The sequence below is a fragment of the Cupressus sempervirens genome, chromosome 9 (genome assembly GCF_028749045.1).
Source record: "Cupressus sempervirens isolate cs-2001-9-10 chromosome 9, ASM2874904v1, whole genome shotgun sequence".
Lineage (NCBI taxonomy): Eukaryota > Viridiplantae > Streptophyta > Pinopsida > Cupressales > Cupressaceae > Cupressus > Cupressus sempervirens.
The window spans coordinates 591,726,358-591,743,112 of NC_143126.1; the positions used below are offsets into that span (position 1 = coordinate 591,726,358).

The window sequence follows — 16,755 nt, forward strand, 5'->3', positions numbered from 1 at the left end:
CACATAAAGGTGAAATTAGGAATAATTTTCATGTGCGCATAGAATAAAGGGCCATGCACATTAGAGATGAACTGTTGAAAAAAAGTGAAGTGTACAAAAATACCAGCAATCAAATATTAGAATCACATGATTATCTAGCAAACTTTTTTCAGATTTTCTTAAGTTTCTACACGTGTTTACAATTTTTATGTCATATTGAACATGTTAATTAACCAAGAATATCATGCAAATCAAACTCTAGTACAATTAGTAAAAAATATACAAATTTTATTTAAAAATATTGATAATCAAATCAATTAGTTTAGGATAGCAACCACATTAAGGTTGCCAGTTAGACCAAAATGCTAATTAATTAAACATTAGTAAGAACAAGGAGATGGGCTTCCAAGGGAGTCCCTAAAATGGTAACCATACAAGATAAATAATCCAATGAGCTGACCAAATGCTAGAAAACTGTTTTTCTTATATTGAAGAAGTTTAAAAACATGTCTCACATGTTGAGACAAATACTTAGCTCTTTGAGATCATTAATGAGATTGGATTAAGTTACTTGAAGCACAAATGACACTAGTAATTAGATAGTTTCATTGGGCTTGTATATCTCTTTAACCTTTCAATCTCTATTGTGACCATAATGTCCTTATTTAAAATATGGTTATTTAAATGTTACTAGAAAAAAAAATTAAGAATGTTTTCATTCCATGACTTGTTGTTTGACCAATCAACATTGCATTGGATTTCTCATAGTTGGCATTCCAAGTTGTAGTTTGTGGGTGAAATGGTGGGCAATGAAAACATATGTTAGGTTGTAGATTGCAAGTTTGTGAACACCATTTCCTTATAGAAACAAATCAACCTCAAGCATATACCCTGTCTTGGAAAACTCCAAGTGTTCTCCTAGTACAGGAAGCCATTCAAAGAATTCTGATAACAACTCTTCAGATATTTTTGGTATAGATGAATGGACACGCTTCACTGCTATGGTTGCAAGCCGATGAACCTCCCAAGAAGAGTGACAAAGAAAAAAGAGCACTAGCTGTATAAATCTCTAGATATCAGCAAGAAATGACTGTAAATGCTACCCAAATTTGAAATTCATGCAAAAAACATCACAAATAACATAAACACCAATCTTACTTGTAAGAGTTGTTTTGATTGTGTGGATTCTGCTACTCTAGAGATGATCGAGAAATTTCTTAGCATCATTTAGCAATTTCAAGTAAATAGTACTCACATTAAAGATTTTACTAAGTCACATATTTCATCTTTAGATAGAAAAGGTAGTGATCTTATATAAAGCATCATTTATCTAGCTCAAGAGGTCATAAATTTAAAAAAAATTAAGCATTTTAAGCATATGAACCTGTGTGAATGCTCTAAAAGTGGCACCTCAACAAGATCCATAAAAGCTGCACAATCATCTACTACCAAATTTGAATCCTGAGATGACATTATAGTTTTTTGAACTTAGAGAAAAGCAATAGAAATGTGTGAAGATGATACATAATAATAAATATTTAGGTTACCCTAACAAAACAACATTATTTTGAACTCTTAAACAACATGTTCAAATACAAAGACTGAAATCAAAAGATTACCACACTAGTGGATATCAAAGAAGAATTTGTTTGAAAGATCAACTGCCAGATCTTCTCTTTTATGAGCACATATCATTTGCAATTCAAGCGATATCTTTCCATATTTATGGCACAAAGAGCTCATATAAAGATGATTACAAAATGAGATGGATTATCAAAATCAAATTTCTAGTGGGCAGACTATTCAAGTTCTGCATTAATAAGGGAATTAATCTCCCCAACAGTGCAAAGAAAGAAACAATAACCCTAACAACCCACAACCTGATTAGATTAATCTAGCACAAATTGAGCTATAATTTATCAAATTTTAAATTCCAATCGCTTATACTTAATAGCTTTGTTTCAAGGGTGATTTCATGTGAGTGAAGAGAGATGAAGGTTGATGTGTAATGGCATGAGGTTGTAACACTTTCAATCAATGAAAAATGAAATTCTCTAAAATTTTGGAACTCACTATCCCATGGGTATAGTCTGATAACAATGACTTTGTTTGAATGTTATTTAGTGTGATCTCTACTTGAATATGATCTAGGAACATTCCCTAACATTTTGTTTTAATTCCTTACTTAAACATTTCACTATTTTCTTGATTGGCAACAACAAAACCTTGACTGGTGTGGGAACAGTCACTGGTTATAGAGTATAGTCAACAGTAAAAGTTTTGAAACCTCCTTAAAATGTGAGTCACTCCCACCACTGTGCTAACTATGGTTTGGTGGGAGATGCCAGTGATACATTGTGTATATAAGATGTGACTTTGACTACAGGGAAGGGAGGTTTCAGTAAAAACCTAGGTTATTGACCCTAGAAACAAGGGTTTGTTGATTTGGAGAATATGGGAGAAATATGTTGATTTTAGGTTATGAAGGGCTACTAGACAGACCTAGAAGGGCTAAAGTGGGAAATGGTGAGAGATGAGTTGTTGGGAGTTGGTGGAGAGTTTGATCATAGTAGATAGGCCATGATAAGATGATCCAAGGTGCTAGGGTTAGTGTGAGAAGCCTGATTTGGATTTTGATATGGTGGAGGTGCTAGGTACACTAGGTGACCTAGGAGGAAACTGATGCAATAAGAGGTTGTGGTAACAAAGTAGGAAGTGAATTCATAAGAATGGTGTGTGGAAGTAACTTATAAAGTCAGAGTGCTTCATTTGATCCTTGAGTGAGGTTAACTCCTTGAGTGGATTCCAAGTTTCTTGTTGAATCCTCAAGTTGAATTAGTCTTCTTAGGGTGATAATGGAGGGCTCTGCATCAAGTGGTATCAGAGCATAGTAGAAGATTTGGTTTGGGGTGAAGATTTGAGATTCTGAAGACAACGAGTCCTTTGTTGAACCCTTAGAGTTGAATCATCCTCTGAGAGTGTTCCAAGGTGGTGACCCTTTATTGATAGATCTTGGATTGAAGGTGGGATTAGAGGTTGTTGATTGCAAGAAGATTGAATAGTAGGTACAATGGTCATCATGGTAGATAATGAGGATGCAAGGCACATTCAAAGGTCATTCATATTCAGGACACATTGCAAATGCAGGGGTAAAGTATGCAAGGTTGTTGTTTCTAGTGGTACTCTCACTAATCTTGTTTCAAATGAAATTATTTCTAAGTTGAATATTGAGAGGATAGCACATAGTACACCTTATAGAATGTATGGAATGAATAATGATCAGTGGGTTGATGTCAAAGAACAAGCATATATTTCTTTCAGTATTGGTTTATATTGTGATACTATCCTATGTGATGTTATGCCTTTGGGTGATTGTCATGTAATCTTGGGTAGAGTATGGCAAGTCAATGTTAGATCCTTGTATGACTTGTATGATGACAAAAAGAATACTTATGTTATTAACAAGAATGGAAAAGAATTTGTTATGAGTTCATTGTAGGATGATAAGATGGCATGGGGAATGTCAAGGACATGGTTGATGGGAAGAAGAGAGTTCCTAAGGGGTAAGGAACATGAAGATAATAATAAAGTATAGGTTTGTTTGAGGAAGAGTGATGATATTTTGGAGCATAAAATCATCAAGAGAGCTGATGCAAAGGTGTGTAGTTCATATGAAGGACAAGAGAGAAGGTTGTAGCAAATTGGTTGCAAGGAGGTGAATGAATCTCATGGTAGAGAGGTTCCAAGATGCAAAATAGAGGTAAAGAATATGGTTGCTAATAAAGACAAAGAAGAAGCCAAGCTTGATAAAGAAAAAATGATATTGGTAGGTACTATTCTATGTCCATTGGAGATTGGGCAAATTTTTTTCATAAGGACAACCAAGAAGGAGAGGAATGGTAAGGTAGTCACTGAGAGGAAGGTGAAAGGACAAGGGGAATGGCTAAATGATGATGATAAGTTGCTAACAGGGGTAGGGGTGTGTAAACATGATGAATATGAAGACGAACACAGCATAAGGATGATGGGTCATGTGAAGACCAGTTCAAACATGTGTATGGGGACAACCTATACTAGGATGAAGGTATTGCTTGGGTTTTTGATGCTAAGTTTGTTTATGTTTCAAGTGTATCCTACTATGGTACAAATTTATGGCATGATGGAGTTGACAAGGATGTGTCAAAGTCACATAGTGACAAGGCTATGTTATGGACTTTTCTTTCTAACGATTGGGTCCCTTGATCTTAAGCATAAAAGGAAGAAATGAAGATGTAGAAGGAAGGTATAGGGCATATACTTCCAAAAGGTATATGAGAACATGAGGAATTAGTTTGGACAACAAGATGACAACATGAGTAGGCATGAAAAGCAACAGGTTTAGTCACAAGGCATCCTAGGAGACAAGAAAGCACAGAGCATCAAGGAACCAAGTCCAAGTGTACAAGAGACATAGAAGGACATTCCAAGAGGGCTTGGAATCTTTTCAAAGTTGGGGAGCATGGTGCAGGAGCACTAAGGTCACAGGCAGGACTCATAAAGTGCACTAAGGTCACTAATGGATCCTTGGGAGGGTTGGATGATAAATGGCCTTCTAAGGTCATCAAAACTTGTAATGAGATTAATCATGGAAATTTGATATTGTTTTGATCATAGATTGATCATATTGTAACCAAAGCTTTAATGTAAGCCTTAATGGAATTATTGAGTCTAAAAGGTACTTAAGGGTCACTAGGAATGGATTTGGGTTGAATTTAGGTTAGGTATTAATGAAATTGACCTGTAAGGGTCTTAATAGATGTAATAAGGCTAATAAAGCCTTTAAATGTTACTACAAGCACTAAGAGTGCACAATATTGTAAATTGCCTATAATGGCAAAATGGCCTAAAATGGGCTTAATGGGGTTCGTTGGGTTAGTAAAGTTTATAGGGTGATAAAGATTATCATTAAAACCTTTAGAAGTCTTTTGTTTTAGCATTATATGTTTAGTTTGTCAAGTTGACAACTTTTTTGTCGACTTGACAATAAATCTCTACGTATTTTATGTTAGTGCACAGTCAGTTTTGACCATTGCAGATAGTTAGGGGAGTTATTTAGAGGTTAGCATCGGTTTCTTGGAGTTAAGAGGTTGTTTTAGGGGTAATTTCATGTGAGTGAAGAGAGATGAAGGTTGACATGTAATGGCAAAGAATACTCCTTATAAGTTCACAAACCTTCCTTTGTTAGAAACTTTAAACTTAGAACAAAATTCCTAAATCAGAACAGATGATAAAGAAGCAGATAAGGAAACTTGCTTGATCACCAAGATTTAGACTAGCTTTGTCTATGTCTTCATCATAAATGGTTTGTCGTAGATGAGAAGACCAAAAATTTCCACAATCCATATTGACAACCTTATCAACCAATACAATTCTCAGGAAAGCTCTACAAATTCAATAAGTTGCAAAGTAAATATAAACTTATGTACTAAACTTAAAACCTTCTTTTGCACTAACAGTTAATAGATTCTTACCATCCCACCAGATTTTGTAAGTTGGCATTTAGTTATTGCATCTGCTCATTCTACATAGCATTCATTTGTTCCAGTTCCAAGAATGACTATAGCCATGACATCCTCATCATGATAGTGTGCCCATGAAAGTGTCCCAACAATGTCATTTACCTTTGTTTTCAAATTGAAAATATGCCTCTCAAAATGCTTAACAATATAAGTTGATCAATTTTAAAATTTAAGGTTTTGTATATATCACAATAACTTATTCCGCAAAAGACACTACCTCTAAAGCTTCACAAGTTGCAATGTACAAAAGCTTCAATGCACCTTATAGTGCATTGTATTACATAAGCACTTTGAAGCTATCAAAATGGTATAACTTATTGAAACCCCAATACTTAACCAATTTCATAAACTACAATACAAATGCCGAGATTTATTTGAAAATATAATATTTAAAGACAACTAGAGCTATTAGATTTCCATCCACCAGTAATATTAGCTTATTTTCTGGGTCCAATTGTGTAAGCAATTTTATTTAAAAATACAAGCTAATATTAAAGACAACTAGTTTAGAACAACTCATTAAATAACATCACTTTTTATCTTTAACATTCGAAAAGACTATTTGTGCATACCAATGCTACAACTTGCATATTTAGCCTTTTCTTGGTTAGTGCCTTTCTGTAAACAATCTCCAATATCCTTACCAATTTATAAAGAAACAAAATAAGTTATTAGTAAACACTTTCATAGACAAAATACTAATAAACAAATATATATGTATGTACACAACACAAATTTTTTCTTTTTATAAATATCTCACTATGCATTCAACATGCTTCTCCAAGGATGTAGCCATAAATTATAAATCATCAAAGGATTGGTACAAACAGCCAATGGCAGTTGAATAAGTCTGGGCCACAGTAGCAGTAAAGACAAACCATTTTGCAAAAGTCTCCTTACTTCTAAATTTTAACCAATGTTTTAAAGATTGGTAAATTGGATACACATGGGGAAATTTTAAAATAGTCTCAAAGTGGCAACAAAAGTTTTGCAGTGGAGTTAAGTCTACAATTTTTTGACCCCTTGTACCCTAAATCTCAAGTAGCGCTGGGAGAGTAATCAAACGTTCTTTTCCTGCAGTTGAATAGTTAAAACTTTATTTGGAAACCTTAAACTTCATTTGTGATACATTTTCAATTTATTATTGCATAAGCCCTGCAAACTTCTGATCTAAAGAAAATAGGATCTTCTCTATCTGCATGTCTGCAACTACCTATCTTCAACTGGTTGAGTAAGAATTCTCCAAACTAGAAATTGCTCAATTTGATTACTTTTGATATAGGTGTCTTACTCATCGGTTGTGAAACTCCTCTTTAAGTTGAATACCACTTTGTTGTTGATTTTCATATATTTCATGGAATTTACTTCCCCAAGTATTCATTTATTTTAGAACATGATATTTTGTCAACTTGACAAGCTTGGAGAAACTTATAGTCTAGCGTGGATATAGAAATATCTAACATTCTTTATCATGGATTTGTTACATTATTGTTACGAGTGATAAATGCAACCTGTACTTTAAGCTCTCTTGTTGGAGTTAGAACAACAAATATGGGGCCAATGAGAGAACCGTTAACTTGATTTTTAGTTAGTGCCTTACTGATCTCATGTTTTTGAACCTTGGTCCTATGAAAAGCTCACTCTGAAATTGACGTATCCCCTTAATTTATGGAGCATCCAAGTGGATATGTATCAAAAGGGTTTCTAAGACTTGTTCTATAGAAACCTCTCTCACGTTACTGCTCTTTTTAGGGTTTTAGGCTTTGAAGGTTCTCAAAATTCTTTGGTTCTATGTCCGCAACACTTCTTGAGACTTTATGGGACTAGGTCTTTCGAAATGATTGGTTGCATTCACATCATAAGTTGAGATTGATTGGTTTGTTTCAAATGGTTGGTTCCATTCATATCATAAGTTGAGATTGATTTTATAACCGCGGTTGATGAAAACATATAAAGCTTGTATTGTAGATGTCAGACATTTTGGGTTACTGCATCTACGAGTTAGTAGAATGTGTAAACTGAAAATTTCTCTAGTTTTTGAAACTTTAGCGTATTGAATAAACTGATTTACGCTTTTGGGCTACATTTTAGCTCAGGGCATCATGCAGAGGCCAAACCCAAATTCGACATCTGAAAATGGTCATTTTCTATTGAGCGGATCTGATTATGTTCTCACCTATGAAGACACTGAAGGGGATTGGACGTTGGTTTGAGATGTGCCTTGGGAGTAAGTAACTTTTCACACAATTAATATTTTTGATGAACTATATTGTTTATTTGAGGCTGCAAACTTCAAGGATTTGAGTATTCTAATGTCCAAGTTTGAATATCTGTAGGATGTTTGTCAATACAGTGAAAAGGCTGCGTATTATGAAGAGCTCAGAGTCTCGACGTCTAGGTACTGAATTTTCATGCCTGATCTTGTTTTTCTTACCCCAGTTAAGAGATTAGCATTTCACATCATTAGAATGATGAAATAATTTCAGTCAAACGTGAAAACATACTGTGTTTTTCTACAAGCATATTGCTTAACAGTTTCCATTCTATTTTTTTGTTCAGGAGTCCCAAGACAGCCTCCAAAACCCCAAGGTTAATTGACCCTCTAACACTCAATTCAAGAAATTCAAATGCATGATCTTTAATTAATAGTAGTGGAGATCAATGAAGTTTAAGAGTGTGCAAGTAGCTAGTCCTAGCTTTCGGAGGAACTGGGATTCAGATGATATGTTGTAAACTATGATTTTCATATAAAGACCAACTGGGCAATGCCAGAGGCATCGTCTAGCAAGAATGTTTTTGAAGTATGTTGTATTGTTTCAGCAGTGTTTTTTTGAGGGCATATAAGAATTGCTCATTTTTCTCTCTTGGGCTGCAAGAGCAGTATTGCCATTCTAGCTCTAGTTGCAGCATCCCTGAAGATTGTGTGGGACTTCTTTCTTTGAAATCTGAGCAACTTGGACCTTTCTTTGCTACTTGCTAAATCATGGAAGCATTTCCTACTACATGTCTTTGAGGTACTGACCTTCATGGATTTGTTTGTAATTTATTTGAATCACCCTTTTTTATTGTCTTTAACTATGTTTCTCAAATGAAAGCGGTTGTTGGAACATTTTCATGGACACACTATTATAATAAGGATGTCATGGTAGTACTCATTTTTGGAACTAGGAAAAAAATGCGAAAATGGAAAAAAAAAGGCAATGCTTGACAGAAGTTTCCTGATAAATTATTGTTGGAAAGGGACAAGTTGGACAGCATTCTCATGCCTTGGAGAGCTTCTAGCTTAATTTCTCTAGTAAGATTGCGGTTGGCGAGGTTAATGCTGGTAACGAGCTGGCCCTCGGAGCACTAGATCTCGTCCTAGTTTGCAGGGCAGCCATTGGAGTCCACAGACGCAACCTTCCACGATTGCAGTGCAAACCCTCAAATGCCCTTACTTAGCTCTAGAAGTGTCGAAACATCATCCGACGAGGCAGCGACGTGTCCACCATTTTGAAGTTGGTCGAAATAAATACATACGTTGGTCGAAATTTTGACCAAAGAGGGCATAATTTTTTTATTTTTCACCAACTGCGGGAATGAAAACCAAAAAAAAGAAGGAATCATGGCTTTGGTAGAAAAATAAGTGCAAATGTACTAGTGTTTATGCACATGCATTTGTCCTTGTAGACTACGATTTGCCTAAAAACTTTGAATTTTTCAAAGTTTTTGGGTTGTTACATGCAAATGCACTTGGAGAATAAGTTTTGGAGAAGACTTGTCCATCCAACCTTCTCTTTCCTCCATTTTTGGCTCATTGATCTCTAAGTAAGTGCAAGGATTCAACTTTGTTTGCATTTCTTATTTGTTTTGCTAAAATATTGCATTCTTTAGCTCATTTTTATCCATTTGTTCAAATACAGCTCTAGTTTTTTGCATTTAGTCTTATATAAGTTTAAAATTCTTATTTTTGCAAATGTAAAATCCTTCCAACTCCAAAAATGAAATTGGAAGTAAAGAGAGATTTGGAAATTTGTTAAGTTTGACTTAAAAGCAAGAGGTAAGTTTTTGTTTTGGTTTTTATTTTTCTTTCTTTTTTGTTGCTTGTTTTGATTTATTTTTGGAGAAAGTTGAGGATTTCCACCCAAGAATTCAAATGCATATACATTCTTTAATCTCTAATTCCAGTCAAATTTTAAAATACATTCCAAACTCCATCCTTTGACACATGCAATTTTATTCTCCAAACCCATTTGCATATTTATCTCAAGTGAAAATGATACATTTTTATTACATGTAATTACCTATAGAGAACCCAATTTAAGTAAAATGCCACACTTTCAAATACCAAAGTTATCATTTTACACATATCCATATACATCCAAATTGCATTCTTGGCCATTCAAATAAAAGGTCCACCTTGCCTACATGCAATCCATCATTCTAAACCTGATTTTGGCTCTTTTTCTCTAAATACATGTTATTTCATTCATTTCCAACCATCATGTGTGTTCCATAGGTATCTAATCAATACTTGAAACACCTACTCTTCATAGATCTACCATTGTAAATCAAAATCTAATGCCTTCATGGATACCATCCTTTCAGACGATGTATTTACTCTTTGGAATTCCCATATTGTAGTGCATACAACCAAAAGCCAAAGGCAAGACAAAATATCAATATGATAAGGATCTAGCTTACAAAACCCCGTCACATGTTTCATACACCCTTGATCAAATTTCAAATATAGAGATTGAGCATGTTGACATGGCCAATATCTCGTAGAGGCTCAAAACTTTTGCCAACAAGGATATGCAACGTATCAAGAGGACTAACATTCATATGGTATCACCTTCCCTATGGCTGCCCTCAAACCCAAGTTTGTCTAGAAATGTGCACATTATTTTGAACTCAAGTTAAAGACAATTAAAGATGTAGATGGTAAGGTACATTTTATCTTGGATCTAGATATTACTGAATAAACCTTCAAAGTCCCTACAATGTCATAGTATGTGGATCTATCCAAGGAAATATTTATGTGACTATAGAATCAAAGCATAATAGACTATCAAAGATATACAAATGATAAATGGATAGATAATAAGAAACCTAATTTCTCTAGATGGTCAAGAACAATACACAGATTTGACTTCTCTCCATAAGTTAATGATTTGATGACTCTTCTTAGCAGAATTGGTGGTCTCAAAGAATCCAATCACTTAGATGTTTAAGTTCATCTATAATATTTTTGAAACAAAGAACCCATGTATTGGGGAGAACTCATAAGAATGACATTGTGCAAATACTAGATTCATGTGGGGACATCATCCTCACTCCACATTAATTCATACTTGGTCTACATTTATGCAGCCATGGGGACATTCTCAGGACTCTCCACCAAGGGAGATTCGTTTATGGTTCCTATCTAGAACTACTATGATCAACTTACACAAACATAGAGAAAGAATCATTATAGGAGAGTGCAAGATGTATTTTTTGGGCATTTCAAGTGTCATTTCAACAAAGAGTTAGTAATCAAAAGAGTATCGAATGATGCATGGAGTAGGGTAAATCATTCTGGTCGCACATTCTTGAAATTTCCAACTTTCACCTACTAGAGAGTTGGTTATTTTCAAGGAGAACCATACACTTTGTTTAAATATCCTACTGAAAGGATCATTCTCGTAGAAATGGCCAAAGAACTCATGGAAGTTTAAACATACCAACACAACTAGAACATGCCAGGATTTGGCATTACCAGTGCCAGACCCCTCCAGATTGGTCTATATACACTCAATTTGATGTATAAGGAAAAAGCTATGGAATCCAAACTCCAACTCATCACCCTAACAAAGTTTAAGGCTAGATTTGACTTTGACTATAGAGGAATGCATTCAAAGATAAAAAGAGCATTCACCCATGTTCATCGCATGGGGGATGTGTGGAGTGACTTGTGCACTAAGGTAGATATCATCATGATGGACTATTGTAAGATTAATTTGCATAAAATCATCAACCTCAACATGATTGAGATTCCATAAGGATTTGAAATTGAAGATGATGGAATGCTCTTGTATCCATAACATCAGAATATTCAACTTGAAAAGTTTCCCCCCTTTTCTATTTAGTGGCAACAAAAGAAAGGAATTTCTATCTTTGATGGGTTATAATCTATTTTGTTGAATACCAACAAGTCGATGGAAAGGAAAGTTCTTAAAAGAGCACATCCAAGGTTGGGGTAGATTGCAATCATTTTGGGCCCATTGGAAGGGAGTCTCAAGTGAAGATCAAGAAGAAAGATGGTTCACCCTCCTCATGGCTAGCTAAAGCTCTCAAGTTTAAGCTCGAATGAGGAAAAGTTGTAATTCCATCCTTAGATTCTTCTCAAAAACCCCTACAAGTGCAAAAATTAGATAAAGAATCATATGAAGAATATTAAGAGGAAAGATAATGATCATATCTCCTCCACAACCACTAAATAACCAAGAGTCATCTACTCAAGAGGAACCATTTTTGGATGTCATAGACAATGATGTGGATTCATTCTCTATTGTATTTAGGCCTACAATCTCCATTTTAAAGGTGACTATGTTTTCACTCCCTATCTCTTTCGCATCTCCTCTTATCCTTACAACAAAGCAATGTGAGAACCTAGGAAATGTATTTGAAGATTTTCCAACTCTTACAGAAGGACAAGTTTCCCAACTTAATACATTAATTGTAGGATTTGAGACTTTCATGGTAGAGTCATCCAAAAGAAGACTCATATTTCCAACTATGAAAACTAAAGAATATACAATGACAATAGAAATACAATTAGGATCAATGTTTGTTGTAGCCACTATTCCAATTTTAATATCTAAAGGTTATAATTTGCCTGTGTATTTGAGAAAAATCATCATGAAAAGGAGAAAGATCGTACTACCCTAGATGATCTTCCTGCAAAGAAAAAAATCTAATCTTCAAAAGGAAAAGATTCTCTCAAGAATCCTTGTTGATTCAAATAAGACCAAATATGCTAAGATTATAGAAGCTAAGGTGGATAAACCAATTAAAAAGATTAATCACTTAGATTAGAAGTTTACCAAAATTGAACTTGGTAAACAATAATGGTTGGTGTATTTACAAGATGCCAAAGATGCACTATCAAATTTGTCAAAAGAAATCATGAGATCTAGGAGAAGAAAAATTAGTTGAAGCAGAAGAATGCTCATTCTCTCGAGGTCATTCACCAATAATCTTGACAACCCATGGTCATGACATCACAAATAACTCAAGTAAATCAAAGAGTTGAGGTAGAAAAGGCTTTGTTCGAGGAGGTTATCTTAGAAGGAGTTCAATCAATTAAAGATGTGCTCAAAGTCCTTAAACGTATCAAAGGTGTTGAAGGAAGGCTTCATAACATAATTATTTCTTTCAATCAAGAGACGAATATCGTAAAATAATATTTGGATACCTGGGATCAAATGGAAACGAGTGATTTAAATGTCTTAACCACATATGAAATTATTCCATTCTTGGATATATTCTATGAATATCAAGGATTCATGGGTCATAAGGTGCAGATGGTGGAAAAGCTTTTGACAAAGATACAAGGAGCCCTAGAAAGTTGTCAGGCGATATAAATGAAGGTCATGATTGATCTACAACATATGGGATGCAAGGTCCTTATAGAGGATGAAAACATGTTCATTGAAGAGGAAATGACTTCAGAGTACACTGACATAGTGAATATTGAATTTGATTTAGAAGATTTTGGATCACATACAATTAAAAGGTTCCCCACGTATAAGCTTGCACCAAAGAACTTGTGGGATTCCCTTGTGGAGAACTACCAAGTTGTAAAAATAGGACATGCAAATAAAATTAGGGTTGAATCCATTTCAAAGACAATGAAGATTCCAAATCTTCCCATGCTTTATGATTTTATTGCCAAGTATAAGGCTTTTATTGACAATCTTAAGGATTGATTCATCTTTTTCTATCTTTTTGTTTTTAGTTTTTAACATTTCAGCTTTGTAGATGTAGAAGTTGGATTACATGCAATTGGAATTGCATGTAATTTGATTACACAAATCTTTAGTACATGTAATCCAATAAATCTTCTTTCTTAGTTTTACTAGGTTAAAGTGGCTAAGTTGCTCCCAATTTTTCCTCCTTTCTATAACTTCTTTTTCTATGTAAGGAGTGCCCCCACTCATCATAAAAAAACATCTTTTATTTTATGCAATAGAGCTCTAACGAAATTGTACATGCATAACTTTGATTGTGTAGCACCAATTTGGAAGAAAAGTGAATACAAAAAGATAATTGGAGCTGAAAATTTGATTGGGAGCAACTATGATGGAGAAAATTGGAAGTTTTGACTATAATTTGTGCCTTTTGTCTTTGATTCATGTTATTAATTTATGTTCAATAATAGAGTATAGTGAGTTAAGAAGCAATTAGGGATGAATCTTTGACTGGGAGTGATTTACATAGACTAGAGAAGCTTTGTGTATAAATTGTGCTACCGTCTCAAATTTATGAAAATAGTTAGAATTTCTCAACTTCTAAAAGGCTTTATGCCCCAATGGTAGAGTTTTTCTTATATATTGGACTAAAATAGGACTTTCAAAATTGATGCGATTCCAATAAGCCTTTGAGTTGGTATTGATTCATTGGTATCACCATTTGTAGCTATTAGATAGAAGAGTAGTTTAGATATTTAATCTTGCCCATTACTCGCTCCATGGGTAAGAGAATTCTCTCATGAAAGATAAGAGGAAAGAATATTGGTAAGACTCCTTACAAATTCTCTCAACTTCTTACTTACCTTGAGTTTATCCAAGGAACGATGAGACGAGGGAGCCTTCCCTTGAAGGTAGGAGAGACTTTGTCTCACACGTTATGCCTAGTCATCCGATTTCGCAATTGAATTTGTACAAATTGTTGGTTGCAAAATATCCACCCAAAAAACAATACTCCTTGGTAATCCACGAATTCTCACAATCTGCTTAAAGAGTAGGTCTACTACATGCACTAATATAAAGTCTTCTTATAAGGAATGAAATGTGATATCTATCCTCAAGTAATCTAAACAAAATAATCCATGCTAATATCCTCCCAAGGTTTACTAGGTACAAGTAAAGGTGTATATAATTCAACATTTTAACTATTACCTTTGGCAACTTGAAAAAAATTGCAACTCCAATAAAATTTCCTAATATTCTTATAAAATTAAGGCCAATAATACCTCTCACTTACTAAACTCATTGTCTTTTCACTACCCAAGTGTCTTGCAAGTCCTCCACTAAGCTTTTTCTTAATTTGATTATCCCTCATTTATCCTTTAGGTACACATAACTAAACTTCTCTAAAAAACATATCATCTTGAATAAAATAATCTAACCACTCACTTTTATGTGTCATGATAGTTTCCTTGCAAGTTTTTAATATTTTTTCAAAATAAGGGTGAACTTTATTCAAAATCTTCAATTCACCAAATCCAAGTACTTCTGATGCAAGAGCATCCCTAGTTGGTTTGCAATCCTACAGGATGGTGTGGTTTGGCTTTGGAGTTTCAAAACTTAGTCAAAGAATGAAGTGTGACTCGGTCAATATTGAGTTGGTTTGGTTGTTGTGTTAACTGAGTGACTCAGTTAATGAAGATGTTCAACAAAACTTGGGGCGCTCGATAAATACTAGGAGCTCAGTTTGCACTGGGATCAGCTCATCAATAGTGTTTCCTGAGTCAACACAGTCATTAAAGGTAGCTCGACATACACTGTAGTGCTCAACATGCACTAGGATCTTGGCAATGCTTGGGAATTTAGTGATGCTTAACTTGATCTTGGTTCCTGTTGGTACCAAGTTGTTTGTGAGCTAACTTTGGGTATTTAATTTATCTTGTAGTTGACTTGTGGCTCAACATATATTTAATATAAGAGATTTAATTTAATTTGTAATGAACTGAGCCAACTTGTGGCTTAGTTGGGTATAAGTAAGGGGTTTTGTGGAGTCTTTAGGCATTATCTGTTAAGTTTGTGGCTTCTATCAGATTGATTTTATTATGAGATACCTTGTTGATGGTAAATCATCTTTAAGATAAATATCTTATATATATAATATATATTATATGTAATATAATATATAATATATATTATACATTATATATTATTATATAATAATATATTACATATATGGTTAATATATTAATATTACATAAATGCTTAAAGGTGATTTATACATATGGTTGTTTATTAAATAATGATGATTAACTATAGAGGCATGTCTCATCATGAAACATGTCTCCTCTTCTCATATTTATGAGTCTTCAAATCTATATTTGGAAGGCATCAATCACATTGGCCATGTTAGTACATTTGTAGAAAAGATCCAAGTTATTCAACATGGCATTAGAGCTAGACTGCATATGTAATGAAATAAATATATAAGAGAATGAATGGTTGGAACTCATTAAAATTGCCAACCTCAAATATCCATAGAAGATCACCAATCCAGTTGATGTATATAGAAGTAATTGATAGAAGATACAAACACCACTGTGTAAATTCACAATCTACAAACTGAGAGTCAAGAAGGCAAACAAAAATGATTTGAACCAGGCTTACGTGAATGTGATGTAGAGTATGGTCATCAGACCCACTTACCTAGGAAGTGTGTGGCTCAAGAATTGATTATACCAAGGATGGACACAAGGCAATACACAAATATCTAATTAATGTCTCCACATAAGAATTTAGTGTATGATTCCATGGACATGATTATCTTTATTAGGCTTCCACCTGTTAGACAATCGAATATGCATGCTAGTGTTTATATTATTTACTTGATAGAGGGGCATGTAGGCTCGATGATGTTGCTAAGTTATCTAGGGCTTTGGTAGTATCATTTTTAGAAATGAAGTTGTGAATGCAAAGCTCCCTTTTTGCTCATATTAAACAGAATCATTCACATATAGGATATAGACAAACATCATTAGAGGGTGTGGAATAAAAAATTGACATACTCATGAACAATCAATCTTTCTTTGAGTGTATTCAAACTCTAAATTGAATACACTAACATATACATGTATAAAGGTGCCTCTAACAAATAAATAATCACAATAAATAAAGATCAAGCAAGATAATTGGAAGATAAATTAGGGGTTGTAAAATAATATTTGATGAACTTCATCAGAGTGTCCATCTTTTCGGCAAGCGCAGATTGTTGTAAGGATGAAAGGCAATAG

The 16,755-nt window shown here is 34.2% G+C and overlaps 1 long non-coding RNA gene across 1 annotated transcript; it reads left to right on the forward strand.

Moving 5' to 3' along the window:
- The first annotated feature begins 7,556 nt into the window (after nucleotides 1-7,556).
- LOC149540066 (uncharacterized) lies at nucleotides 7,557-8,607 on the forward strand. The gene is made up of 3 exons (XR_016355966.1): nucleotides 7,557-7,764; nucleotides 7,874-7,935; nucleotides 8,097-8,607. It is a non-coding gene; the product is annotated as an uncharacterized LOC149540066 (long non-coding RNA).
- The last annotated feature ends 8,148 nt before the right edge of the window (nucleotides 8,608-16,755 follow it).